Genomic DNA, 15,553 nt, shown 5'->3' on the forward strand with positions numbered 1-15,553 from the left:
ATTTTTTGTATAATAAAATTTAACAAAGTTTTGTATAAAAAAAAGGGATGCCATTTTTAAGAAAAAAATTAATCAACACCTAAAGCGATATTTAAAAAATTGTTTTTAAGAAAACAAAACCCTAAATTAAAATTCAGAATAAAAAAAGTTATATGGCAAGTACCGTTAATAACGGTTGAATAAATAGTTCAATAAATTTGTTTTTAGAAGGTTTTTTTCTCCATGTTTTTGTATTTGTAGGCAGGGCCGTACACACCTTTGGGGCAAGTGGGGTGGTGCCCCGGGGCCCCCAACATGCCGGGGCCCCGCAAGGAGACAATGTAGAGAAGGCAATGGATCACTTCGGACACAAGAGAGACAAATTATATTTTTTAGTGAATTGGTAGCCAGCCACATCTAAAAAAAAAGTATTACCTCAGGGGTAAAAAAAAAAAAATAAATTGCTTTTTTGAAAGAAAAATTACACGTACTTTTTTATTTGTTCTTATTTTCCATATCAAAGGGGCCCCAAAAACTCAACGTATGCCCCTGTTTGTAATTGAATCGTTTAATTCAGAAACAGCATAAGTCCATGAGCACTAACTTTTCAGGAGCAACAAAAAAATGTTTTTTATGCTAAAACTCCACAACACTTCAAATTTAGAGTATGCTGAGTTATTATCTAGCTAAAGACGCATTTAAAAACCTAAAAAATATAAACTTTTATTCAAGTCATAGCGGGTTTTTAAGACTTAAAAGTCGCTCGACTTATGTCGTTTCTGCTCAAAACGAGTTTTTGTTGGTAAAACTTTTGTTTTCATCTAGCTAAAGCTTTTGAACCCTGCTTATGATTTTAATGAATAAAATAGCAGTAGATAGACTAAATATATACCTCTTCATTGATATATAATTTTAAAGCTTGCGTGTCAAGATTGCTACCAAAATGTTGTCACCGGGTGAAGAATTTCCATATATTTTGAACCCTTTCCTTTCAATTTTCGTATTTTGGGGGATTTCTTCGATTTTTAAAAAGTCTTTTTCAACGTGTTTCTTACGTATAACTAACCTTTTTCAACGTTTCTTGAGCTGATACAATCGAATTCAAACTTATGTAGGTTTTCCCTAAAAAAAAATGTCTTACTATTAAAATAAAGCAAAACGTTTTGATAACCGAAAAATTAAGTACCTACCTAGATTCTTAAAAATCACATTTTTTGATTTTTTTCGATGTCGTTGAAACTTTATTTTTATTTCGCAATTAATTTTTTATGTTGAATAGCAACAAAACTGCAATAACACGGAAAGTTTTCAAAATAATAAACCAGTGTCACACTATACAAATTTTGTTCAGGGTGTTGCACTGAAATAAAAGTAAGAAATTGAGTTTTTATAAAACATGGAACTGTTAATTAATTTGCAGCAAAATGACGTATGAAATAAAAAATATTTTGATTAATTAATTAATTATTATTATTAGGCTATGTTTTAGTGAAAGAATTGTAAAAAACAAAAATCAATTATGAGCGGAGGAAGCAAAATACTGTTGCAATGTTGGGATTTTTCGAAATTTCACAAAAACTGCATTAAATCGAAAACCGTAAAAAATTGGGATGAACAAGTTATCAAATTCTGAGTGCCCTAAAGTTGGCCTATCAGCATATTTCATTTGATCCATTACTTTTGATACACCCTGTATATTTTGTTTTTAATTTCTGATATAATAAAACTAAGCATAAATTTTAAATTTTTCTAAAAATCTGTCCTAACTAAATTAGTTTAGATTTAAAAGTTATATTCAAATATTTAACTTTAGAGTGATCATTGTGACTTAATTAAAAACAAATGAGGGCTTAATTTAGTAAGCAAGCATACAATTAACCTAAAACACAAACTAAAATTGAACTTTTAATAATTCAGTAAATCATCAAGTTGATATTTTCGATTTAGAATACGATTGCTATCCTTCTTAAAAACCAATAATTCCAATAATTCCAACATCATTTTAGATTCAAAACCACAAATTTTGCACATCTATCAACTTGTCTCATGTTCATGACTTTATTATTCCAGAATTCCAGATTGACATTTCAGAAAATTGGTTTGTCCTTCGAACTCAATTTATCCTCCTAAATGATTTTTTAAACATTCTCTCTAATCCTTCTCCCTTTTATCTCACACCCACACTCACTTACCAAAACAAAAAACTCTGCATCTGACACATTATAACATTTGACAGATGTAGGTAATTGATATATTTTACGAAATTATCAAACAAAAATACACAAAAGCTTTTAAATAATTAAAATTTAATTTGATGTATTTCAATCATTAATGGCAAACAGAGAGAGAATGATGATAATAAATGGTATTGTATTTTTAGAACAATTCAAGTCAAAACTTAAGTATTCATCGATTGTTTTTCTGTCAATAGGTATCTAGATACAGATATACAAATAAAATGTATCTTTTTGTTTTCGAAGCTTGAAAAACAAAACATTTATACAAGTATATACTTTTGCCTTTACCCATACTCTATGCATTTGTGAACAGGAACCACTCAAGTTCTGCGGTTCTGTTTCTCTTTTGTTCAACAGGAGTGGTAAGAATAATGTCCTTGTTTTTTTTTTTTTTTTTGTTATTCACAACCATATAACCACAATATAACCAAAGGAAGTTGGAGTGTCACGTGAAACGCTTTTATATTGTATATCGAAGAGATACATTGATAGATTTTTTTTTTGTTATTTTGTTCTATAGTTAAACCACCACCACCAGATACGTCCGGTCTCCATCAAAATGACTCCCTTCGTCCCAAAGTTCTACCGATTTGGTTGAGTAATTTGCCTTGAAAAACCTTCAATGAGAGAGACTAAAATTATATCAAATACAAAAAGGTAGGTCTACATTTTGTGCATTCTACGAGTATGTAGATTAGGGTGGGTCAAAAAAATCGAAATTCGTTTTTTTAATTTGGTACTTCGAAAACTCGATTGCTAGACACCTCTAGAATATACTCACCAAATATGAGCTCTTTATCTTAATGGGAAGGTCCTCCGCTTTACAATTTTCCATTTTTACATCAAGCTTCTACTAAAAAAAATATAATTTTTTTATTAATTGACTTTTTAGCGCATTTTTTTAAATATTCTTTTTGAAAATTGAACGCTCTACAAAAAAGGTTAAATACACTTTTTTGAATTATCTAACCGTTTGGTAGATATTTGAGGTCCAAAAATCGAGAAAATCTTTAAAAAATCGTTTTTTGTTCTTAATTTTGTAACAAATTGAAAAATTATAATAATCAAACACGCATGACATATTATTGTTGCTTTAACCGTTTAGAAGATATTCGCATCCAAACCAATATCCACTAATTTCAATAGTTTTCTTATGGCCCCTATGCATTGCGACTTGGATGCGAATATCTTCTAGACGGTTAAAGCAACCAATTTGATGCCAAGGACTTTTTTTGTAGAACATTTAAGCCCCTACAATAATCCATCTTACTAATTTAATAAAAATAACTTTTCAGTGAAGTAGAAAATTTTGAAAAGTAAAAAAAGTTTTTATATTTTTGTTAAACTTTGACCTCGAATATCTTTCAAATGATTAGATTAATAAAAAAAGTTAATAAGACTTTTTTTGTGGAGCAATCTGTTTCCTGCAATAATATGTCATGCGTGTTTGATTATTATAAGTTTTCAATTTGTTACAAAATTAAGAACAAAAAACGAATTTTTAAAGATTTTCTCGGTTTTTGGACCTCAAATATCTACTAAACGGTTAGATAATTCAAAAAAGTGTATTTAACCTTTTTTGTAGAGCGTTCAATTTTCTACAAGAATATGATGTAAAAATGGAAAATTTAAAAGCGGAGGACCTTCCCATTAAGATAAAGAGCTCATATTTGGTGAGTATATTCTAAAGGTGTCTAGCAATTGAGTTTTCGAAGTACCAAATCAAAAAAACGAATTTCCATTTTTTTTGACCCACCCTAATGTATATACTCTATCTAGATGATGAATAAATTATTCAGACATACACACACACACGATGATGGTGGGAGGTTTGATTAAAAAGAATAATAAAGACAAAACAAATCAGAAATAAAAAGTAAAAGTACGGCGGCGGCGACGACCGACCGGACGGTCGAAGTGTATCAAAACAGAATACAGAATCAACTATATAAATCCGATTTCAATTGACATTCGTATCTCATAGATACAGTTTTTATTTCGTTTTTTTTTTTTTTAGATTTCGGTCTATAATTCAAAGCAAATTGTATGTATTTAGTTCATTGTGAGTGCGAGGAGGCTTATTGATTTTTTATCGTTCACTTTTTTTTAGATTTAATTCTGACTGCGACTAAAAAGTTTAGGTAAGGTATAAGAATTGAATAAAAAAAAAATTGTAGGGTTTCACACGTATTGGAAAAACTCTAACCCCTTCTATCACTATATTTTCATGAAGTACTGGTGCCGTTTCATCTTTTTAAGTTATGAACAAAATTTGTCTAAGTTCCGATTTTGAAGCCTGGCACTTGGCACTAGAACTTTAGCATCTTCCGATCAAGCGTTTTTGTCTGCAGACTTTAAATTCAGCCTTTGTATGTGTTTTTTTTTTTTACAATTTCTGTGAAAATTAGACTTTCTATCTAATAAAAAATCTACAACTTCTTCTTAAATCATTTTTTGTATATAACCTCAAAAATAAGTGAGAAAAATGCTAAACATGCAAAAAAATGATCTTGGTTTTTATTTTTATCTTTTACAAAGTTAGTTGAATTAAAAAAAAAACTTACCTTTTTATGCTTCTTAACTATTTTTAATGTTTTTTTTTTAAGAAAAATATTAACTTTTAGATTTCTGATGAATTAAATTTGAAAAAATTGTCTATTTTTCAATCAAAAAAATTACCAAACAATTATTTGATTGGATTTGGATAAACCTTTTAATTAAGACCATGTAGAAAAAAAAACACGATTTTTCCATAAATGACAGTAACATCCAGATTTTGGTATAAAAACCAAATTAAACTTTTCAACTTTAAGTTTACCTTCTACATTCGAATCTAAAATCAGAATTGCGTTTAATTAAAAAGCTACACAATTTACATTGCATAACTCAGTCAGTTGATAAATCGACAAAGATTTAAAAAGAAAAAAAAAAAATGGTCTGATTTTTTAGATGAAAATGGCCATACTTCGGTTAGTTTTCAATGAAAAAATTTAGTGAGTACAGAATTTTGAAGGAAATTTAATCTTCTTTTTTTCCTTGGAGCAATGTTTATGTCTATCTCAACCCACAAAAAATGTACAGCTAAAAAAGCAAAAAAACTCAAAAAATTGATTTTTTTGATATTTTTGTATGATTGTTTCGACTATTTTGGTATGGAAAATTTTTTTTCAATTTTTAAAAAACATTATTCCAATAGGAAATTTAATTCTCTACAAAAATTTTTATTTGCAATATATCAAAATTTTGCTTGGTTTACGAGGTATATTGAAAAAACCAAAAAGGGAGCTTTTGCAACCCTATCTTCTCATTTAATAGCACTATGCGGTTTTATCTTCTCTTATAACCCATTCAACGATTCCTGCAATAAAAACCCGTGAACGTCTTAGTTCCTTATTGCCATGTTTTTTTCGACATAATCAATAGCCTAATTAATATAAATAAAAAACATGGATTCACAAACTTTTCAACAATCAAAAAAAATTTCGGTAACTTTTTTGATTGAAAATGAGCAATTTTTTCAATATAAAATCGTCAAATATCCACAATTTATAAATTTTCTGAAAAAATAATAAAAATAGGTAAAAGCAACATCAAAACATAAGTTTGAACAAAGTTTTGTTAAAATTCAAATACTTTTGTAAAAGATAAAAATAAATAAAAAAACAAAAAAACGTTTACATATTATTTGAATTTTTCCTACTATTTTTAAGGTTGTATAAACAAATTTATTAAACCAGAGCCTGGAGATTTTTTATTTTCTAAAATTTTGCATAAGCTTTTTTTTGACAAGTTGTCTATCGTTTTTTTTTTTTTTTTTCTTAATTTAAATTAGTTTAGGGTTATAGTTTGATGAAGTATTTGTACATAAAAAATGAAATTATCACTTCATTATTTTTTTCCCATATAAAAAGCATCAAAGTAGACTTTACTTATATAGCCCAAAACCAGCCAGAAGGCAAGGCAATTCAAACGATATCGTATTTGTCGAAATTTTAATTAGTATTTTAGAAGTTACATACATATTACATAAAAAAACTGGTTAAATAATGTCCCGAACAGTTTTGACAATTTTTTTTTCAAACGTATAAAATAAAAATATTATTTAACCCTTAAATGCATATTGTATCATTTTTGAAACGCACATACATACTTTTATATAATTTAATATGAAATTAATTAAATATAGCATTGTTTTGTGAATCAATTAATTGTTTGGGGTATAAATTGTAAATTAAAAACATTCATTAGTTTTTTTTTCCAATATTGTATTAATTTTAAAGAATATTTTAAACCCAAACCGATGTGATGTTTTGGCTAAAACCGCTTTAATTTTGAGAACCCAACCTTTTTTGGTAAATTAGAAAAATAGTCATTTAAGCCGTTATTTTGTAATTTAAAAATATGAAAAAGAATCAAAAAATTTTGTCTACGTATGTATATTAGACTGATTCAAAAAAAAAATTTTTTTTTGTTCAAAGCATTGTTGGAAATGACGAAAAAAAAAATACTATAAAAGTTTCAGCCCTTAATGTTAACATTAAGTACCGCCGCATCGCAAATTTCTATTTCCCATACGATTTGTATGGGAAAGATTGTGTATTTGTGTTTAGAATTTTTCATCTTTTTAATGGTTCATCCAAAAGGCTTGACAAAATCATTTTCCTTATAAAAATGTCCGCTCTACAAAAAAGTTCTTATTAATTTTTTTGATTTACCCTCGCGTTTCGAAGTTATTCAACTTTAAAATATAAAAAGTAATTTTTTCTCATTTTTTCCGATTTTTTGACGAAATTACACTGGTCAACAAAATTGAACTTTTTTTTTGCCACAAGAACCAAGATATACTTTTCTAGAGGTTTTTGATGTGCTGAACTCGAATCTGATTGGCCTCCGTTTTTGAGATATTACCGTTATAAAATGCTAAAAAACGTCATTTTGGCTGTTTTCGAGCTTCTGTTTTTATGTGGGGTAATTCATTATAAACGAATTTGTAACGGTGGTTATAAGAACAGGTTTTCTTCTTTCAAAAACTGTTTAAATTTTCTCGATATCTCTTTAACTGCTCGAGATATCTTAAGTTTTAGTAAGTAAGCCAAAGAGAAACTAAATTTAATCTAAAGTTTAAGTCCCTGGTCATAAGATTTTTGCCACAAGAACCAAAATATACTTTCCTAAAGGTTTTTGGGTTGCTAAACTCAAATCCGCAATCAGAAAAATTCTTTTAGCTTCCATTCTTGCAATATAACCGTTATAAAAAAAACTTTATTTTGCATTTTATAACGGTAATACTTCAAGAAAAGGAGGTACACCTTTTTTTTTTAAAGATACAGATTTCTGACTATTAATCTTTCGACAATAATAATTTGTGTTGCCATGATTTTTTTAATTTAATGTTCTCTCTAGCTTTCAATGTTTTATCTTATATTTTTTTTACTTTATTATTGTTTATTAAATATAAATAAGTTTTCTTTTTTGAAATCCCTTTTAAAAATTGTTTTTTTTCATAAAATAATTTATTCTCGCAAAATCGTCAAACCAATTAACTACATAAATCCCAAATCAATGTCTTTTTTTTCAATTTCCTGTCGGCCACCATTTGTAAAGAAATATACAAACAAAATGTCATTTAAACAAAATAAATTCTCTTTGCAAGGCCTAAGGTGGTTAAAAAAAACCAACAACAACCCAAAACCCTACACATCCAATTAGCTTGTTAGAGAATATCTACAAATATATACTCTAAACACGATTCACTTAAACCCTCAAAAAGGAGCTTTAAAACAGAATAATCTGCCTGCCTTGGATTTATCAGAGTCGTTTCAATGAACCATCATCGTGTATTTATCTCCTTTCAATCGAATCCAAAAAAAAAAACCCTTAAAACCGAGCGACCCCTTCAAAGTCTATACAATATAATATGTATTTGGGGGTAGTAGGTGTGTTATAGTAAATTTCAGGTTGTTTTAACTAATTATCTCGTTCATTTAAAGTACCTTTACTTGTTGTAGGGAAAGAGGCATTCGTGCGTAAAAACAGAGGCTATACCATAAAGTAATTTATGCGGCCCTGAATATCCGCACCATACCACATGAGATAGGTATGTAGTAGCCAAACTACCAGAGGAACTTTATATAGCTTCAACAATGATGACCCAAAATACACAAAAACCAGCACTCTCGCATATATAAAATTGTGTAGTTTTTGTTTGGTTTGTTCAATGTTGAGCATCATCAGCAGAAAATGCTTATTTCTGTGATAGTGATTTTCTGTCTATGGAATTTTATATGTACTTAATCTATAACTATAGATATAGGGTGTTTTTTTTTTGAAACTACAACAACTGTGAGTTGTTTACATTTATCGATGGGTTTCTGTTTATACAATGTAGTAGATATAATCCCATTAAATGTGGCGCCGCCGACGAACGTAGCCAAGGCATAGGTATTATATTGGAAAATCAGAGAAAATTCATGAACCTGAAGCCCCGCCACATCACACTATTCAATTTGCCATTTCGATTGCCCCAATATGACCTTGGGATTCCGATTGGAATGTGCGGCGAAGTTATTTAACGGATACTTTAGTCTAGTTACATGGAATTTCTCAGATTTTTTTTTTTGTAAATAATTTTAAGGAAATGGGAGAGTATTATTTTAAATGGCTTCAAATAGGTACTCGTAGATTTTTGTAGAAAGAAAAAGATGAAGATTTTTTTTTGTTAATAGTAATCACAATTTGGCTTCATGGCTTCATGGGAAATGGCTTCGTGAAAAAAAAAAATAAACCGAAACTCGAAATCAGGATCACGAAATGTGTTTTTCTTTACATAAAAATGTCTTGAGCTTGAAGTTGAACAGCCCAAATCCCGAAAATCCATGATCGTATTTGAAATCGCGAAAAATTAAGACAAAATTTCAATATTTATAAAAGGGTATTTCAGTTTTTAATCCAGTCAAATAAGGATTTAACCTCGGAATGAATGTTAGTAGACATTTTTTTTGCTCAATATCTTCCTTTTGCCATTCTATAACATAACTCAAAAGTCTAGAATAATCTCATGTCCGCTTGTCGCGATTTCAAGGTCAAATCGCGAAATGGAGATTTTCAAAATTAGCAAAAATAGGCTATGGTATTATATACACATATGATACATGTTTTCAAGGTATTTTTTAATGCTGATTCCAAAAAATCTAAAATCAAGACAATCTGACGTCTCTGGAAAAAGTTATACCTGTTTTTCATCTTTCAACCCATATTATTATAACAGTTGCAAACTTACTACCGAAAAACCCTTTAAAGTAATGGTAGCGGAATCATATTTTGCATGAGGGTTTTCATATCCATTATCATTAAGAATCAAAACAATGCAATGCAAAAAAACATTTATATCTATGACAAAATGGTATTTTTTGAGAAAAGGGGAAATTTTGGGATGTGCACTAAAAAACATCCTGGTACAATCTTGGAATTAGTGCTATTAGGCTAATTTTTTTGTTTCTATTTTTGTTTGGATATTCTATAACTTATGTCAAAAATCTAAAAAAATCTCATGACCGCAAGTTCTTATTTTCCAGGTTAAACTAAGTTAGGTGCAGATTTAAAAAAAATAATAAGAACATTTTAGATTCTTATATGTATACCAACATAACCCATATCATTTCAAGGTATTTTTTAACGCTGATTCCAAGAAAACCCACAAACAAATCAATATGACCATCCCTGAAAAGTAATGTACCTTATTCATGTTGATCTGACACAAATATCTGAAGAGTAGTTTTTCAATTTTTTTCAAATCTGCACCTTATCTTCAAACCAAGAAAATTAGGACTTGCGGACATGAGATTTTTTTAGATTTTTGAGGGTAGTTAAAGAATATCCAAACAAAGATTAAAATGAAAAAATTAGCCTATTAGCACTTATTCCTAAGATGAACAAGAATCTTCTTTAGTGCATATCCTTAAATTTGCCCCTCCATCAAAAAATACCATTATTTCGTAGGTATATATATTTTTTGTAGTGGATTGTTTTGATTTTTAATAATGATGGATTCTAAAATCTTCATGCAAAATTTGGTTCATTTACCATAACTTTTAAGGGTTTTTCGGCAGTAAGTTTGCAACTGTTATAATAATATGAGTTGACAGATGAAAAACAGGTATAACTTTTTCCAGAGACGTCAGATTGTCTTGATTTTAGATTTTTTGGAATCAGCATTAAAAAATACCTTGAAATCATGTATCATATGTGTATATAATACCATAGCCTATTTTTGCTAATTTTGAAAATCTCCATTTCGCGATTTGACCTTGAAATCGCGACAAGCGGACATGAGATTTTTCTAGACTTTTGAGATATGTTATAGAATGGTAAAAGGAAGATATTGAGCAAAAAAAATTTCTACTAACATTCATTCCGAGATTTACCCCTTTTTTCTCCTTATTTTACTGTATTATTTGAGATTTCTAGATACTTCAATGGGAAAATTTTAAACTCCTTGAGTTCAAAAAGTAAAATAACAAAGATCCAAAATTGTGAAAGCCAAAAATTCAGAGAAATTTGACTACTGTTTAGATAAATTGAAATCCCCTAAAAATAAAATGCACGACTGGATCGAACGAATTTGCTCATAGAGTTAAAGTTGCTTAAATTTTTAAGACTTTTTACATAGAAATTTGTAAAAATAAAATAAAATTCGTTAAAAAAAGAAATAAAATAAAATCTGAAATAAAATTGCCCTCCCAAACAAGTATGCAGTTTTAATTGATATATTAACATGCATTTTTAGAAAAAAAAAATTTCAAAATCGTTAGAGCCGTTTTTTAAAAAACTAATTTTTTATAAATAATTTTTTGAAAAAAAAAATTAGTATGCCATTTTGTAGAAATCACTAATCAACAAGTAAAAACAAACTTTCAAAAAAATTCAATGTCCCGATTTCGAAAATTTGATTTTTCAAAAAAAAAATTTCAAAATTTTTTTAAAAATCCAAAAATTATTTTTTTTTTGTAAATTTTATTTTTGGTTTATATTTAAATTGTATAAATGCTTCTTCACAAAAAGTTTCGTTGAAATCGAATAAGCAGTTTCGGAGATAATCGGATTTGAAAAAAAAAAACGGTTCTATGGCATGTAGGTACCGTTAATAATGATTTAAAAAAAAAAAAATTTTCATTGAAAGTGCTTAGCTTAGCTTAGCTTAGCTTAGCGGACAAAAATTGCGATAATGCAAGAACCTGAAAGTCAAAAAATCAAAAATTTCAGATTAGAATCGTAAGATTTTAAGATTTTCAAAATACTAAGTATTTCAGATTTTCGATTTTTTGTTATTGTTCCAAGAAAGGTTTTAGTAAAACTTTCAGCTTTTTACCGAATGAAACGTTTAAGTGCTTTGAGATTGGGATTCAAGACCAATGATCCCGAAAACTAGATAATATCCTAAAAAATCGATAATCTGAAAATAACGAAGAAAAAATAACTAAAATAATAAAAATTATTAAAATTATTTTTATATTAAGTGGAGCGATTTAATATAATTCAATTTATAAGTTCAAGTGACCTCAACTCCAAAAATTTATAAAGCGTTTCAAAGTCAAAATAAATTATCTACTTATAAAAAAAATTGATCAAATACCGTTTTCCCTTGTAAAATTTGATTTGAAATTGATTAGCACAATTCAACGATTTTTCGCATTTTTTAAGCTTTTTTAACATTTTCACGTAGATTTTATCGGATTTTTTTTTTTAATTTTAACAAAAAACAATGAAAAGTACTGTTTAAAACAAAGTGATTAAAGTAAAAAAAACTATGCTAACGGCCTATTTCTTGGTTATGTTGTAAAATCAATTTAAAACTATTGTTTTAAGCCTCAGTTTAAAAAAAAATATATTTAAAACTTGGGCATTTTTTGGCAATCTTTGAACTCGAACTAAAATCACATTTGAGATCTAAGGATCTTAGGTCTCGGTTAAGTCAAAAGCTTACATATTTTTCAAACCTTCGAAGCACCCGGTTTATTTAAACAAAATCATCGCATTACATTTAGTACATGCGACACCCTATAAAATAGCATGGCTCAATGACAAACAACTCTCAACAATTTTTGTATGCGTACAGTTAAATTTCAAAAATGGAAAAAACCTTAAATTTATTGGTGAACAAAAACGGCTGAGTGGATATGCTTTTTTTCATGACAATGATAATCTTGGAGACTTTGTCAATTCCTTACAAGAGGAGTACCCCTGAAAAAAAATCTGGAAATCTAACTCAGACCTCTGGCGTTAAAGTGCATATTGTGCCACAGAGACTACCGGGACAGAGACTGCAAAAAAAAAAACTACACAATTAAGGCGAAGTATGTGTCAAGGATACTCTTTAGCTCCAAAAAGTCTTGAAGTAAAGGAATTAATGATGGGAACTATCGAATGATTTGAACTATCAATAGTTAGTAACTGAATGATTTGAACTATCGAATAGTTCATTCATTCATTCATTTATTCATTCGAATAAAAACTATCGAATAAAACTATCCAATGAAAACTATCGAACAAACTATCGAATAAACTATCGAATAAAAACTATCGTATAAAAAAAAAATGATTTGAACTATCGAATAGTTCATTCATTCATTCATTTTTTCATTCGAATAAAAACTATCGAATGAAAACTATCGAACAAACTATCGAATAAACTATCGAATAAAAACGATCGTATAAAAAAAATGATTCGAACTATCGAATAGTTCATTCATTCATTCATTTTTTCATTCGAATAAAAACTATCGAATGAAAACTATCGAACAAACTATCAAATAAACTATCGAATAAAAACTATTGTATAAAAAAACTATTCAAATGAAAAAATCTATCGTTTAAGAAAACTATTTGAATGAAAAAACTATCGTAAAACACTATCAAATAAAAAAACTATTTTAATGACAAAACTATAGTATCAAAAAACTATTCGAATAAAAATAGTAACTAAACTATCGAATGAAAAAACTATTCGAATGAAAATAGTAACTAAATAAATGAATGAATGAATGATTTAAAACTATCGAATAAATGAATATTTTACAACTATCGATAGTTTGATAGTTTTTATTCGATAGTTCCCATCACTAACAGGAATTCGTAAGTTGAAAGTTCAAATAAAGGCTGAAAGATATGTTATAAAAACTGTGGAAATGTGGAATATTCTTAAAATAAATTAATTTTTATGACAGTAGGTACCTTATATGAAAAATAAACTTGAAAATAATATTAAAAATATTGTCTGGGTGTTCAGGTTCACCCAGGGACAGTCAGACAGTATTTTCATCATTCTATTCAACTTTTTCTTTTACTGCCATAATTTATCTTAAAAGTAATTAATTTTAAGAATATTAATGTATTCTAAAAATATCAAAAATAAGAGAAGGTATCATTAATCTTTAAGAAGTAAATACTACGCCAACATTATAATTTTTGATTTTTCATTGATGAAAAACTCTTGTTTATATTATTTTGGCACTTAATATTTTTTCCTTCCTCAAAACCAACCTACGCTACGCTCTTCCTCATTTTTATTATAAATAAAATTCAAGTAGGTATTCCATTAAAAACCAAACATCCATTCCATATATGTATACACGATAGCAATTTAATTTTGAAAAATCATTTTTCATAACCTTTTAGTGTTCATCTAAAAATATATCGACTTTCATGTTTTTGTTAAACAAAATAACAAAAACACAAAAAAAAAATACCTAACACAAAATGTTTATACATTATTAATTTTATTTTTCAAGTGCTTTTACATCCACAAAAAAAAAAGAAACAAAAAAAAAAAAACATACACAATTTGAAGTAACGATGCTTTAAGGGTAAAAATATGTCAACATACAAAAGTATCATTTTGTTTTATACATTCTTGTACCAACTCTTTAAAATAAACACAACCATGCAGTACAGAGTCATCAAACAGGATAACATTTTCCACAAAAACAAAAAAAAAAAACAACATATTTTCTGTAGAGAAAATGGAAGAATATTACATTTTGGTTAACGTTTATAAATGATACGAGAAAAGTTAGTGTGTGTGTGTGTGTTTTTTTTGTTGTTGTTGGTTCATCAAACGATTTTTTTCATTTCAGTTTTGGCATACAAAATAGGTAAATAATTTTGCTGTCGCAGAAATAAATTGATTAAATTTTATATATCATATTTTTTAATTGGACTAATATGTTGCGTAGATATAGCTTTCAATTAAGGGTAGTAAAAAATGTTGCTAACCACTCTATGTTTTTGAAACTTAATTTATTTAATATAATAATTAAGGTAATACATTAAGAGTATTTTTGGCTGCTAGCAAAAATCATAAAATTAATATAACGTCTTTTTGTGATTTTTTTTAGAAAGTGTCAAATTTCGAGCTCTTAAACTAAAAATCCGAATTCCTAAAATACAGAAAACAGCTTGTGAAAATTGAAATCAGATGATTTGGAAACACAGAATTTATCTTCTGAACATCGTTTTTACCAAAGTCGAAAATTCTTAAATTTTGCAAAATTATTAATTCCGTGAAGAGATCCCTAAATTATAGCAAAATTTAAAATTCTAAAAACCAAAGAATTCTGAAGCAAGAAAAAAAAAACAAAATACAATTTCCAAAATGCATTTATTCATTAAATATATCAAAAATCTATAATTTCGAAAAACCAAAGTTTTGCAAAGCTTAAAATTCCAAAAATCTAAAATTCTGAAAAAAAAAATCAATAAAAAATACGACACCCCTAAAAAAACAATAAAATTCCAAAAACCAATAGGTTAGACCAGGTAAACTGAAATTTCGTAAATACAAAATTGAAAAAGAAAACAGAATTTAAAAAAATATCAAACTTACAAAATTCAAAAATCAGAAAATACAGAAACGACAGAAAAAACTCCGTCCAAAACGATTTTGGTTCTTTAATCACATCCTCGAAAAGTTTAAAACCCTGAAAAAAGCTTGAAGTAGGTACCCTTTGTTTGGGTGATTTTTAGCCTTCTAGAATGTTTGGATAGTTTTTCGGATAGAACTGTGAATGTTATTCAGTATTGTTATAAGCTTCAGATCGATCGGTCAACCCAGACATAGTTGATCTGGAAAAAAAGTCCCCGCCTGGGCGCCAATTTGTGAAAAACAAATCGTTAAATAAATAACCATCAAATGTCTTCGGTCATTAGAAGACATAAGTGATTTTAGAATGAAGGCAATACATCTGCTAAATTCAGTTTTTGTGAACAAAAATTACTTCATTACCATTTTCAAGTATCAAAAAAGCTTTATCTTTCATACCACCTACATTGATGTAAATTTT

The 15,553-nt window shown here is 27.9% G+C and overlaps 1 protein-coding gene across 3 annotated transcripts in view; it reads left to right on the forward strand.

The window, feature by feature from the left end:
* The window catches only part of LOC129917023 (uncharacterized), a 135,025-nt gene that overhangs the window by 69,301 nt on the left and 50,171 nt on the right, over nt 1–15,553 (forward strand). The gene's annotated exons all lie outside the window — the stretch shown is intronic.

Source organism: Episyrphus balteatus, chromosome 3 (assembly GCF_945859705.1).
Source record: "Episyrphus balteatus chromosome 3, idEpiBalt1.1, whole genome shotgun sequence".
Taxonomy (NCBI): domain Eukaryota; kingdom Metazoa; phylum Arthropoda; class Insecta; order Diptera; family Syrphidae; genus Episyrphus; species Episyrphus balteatus.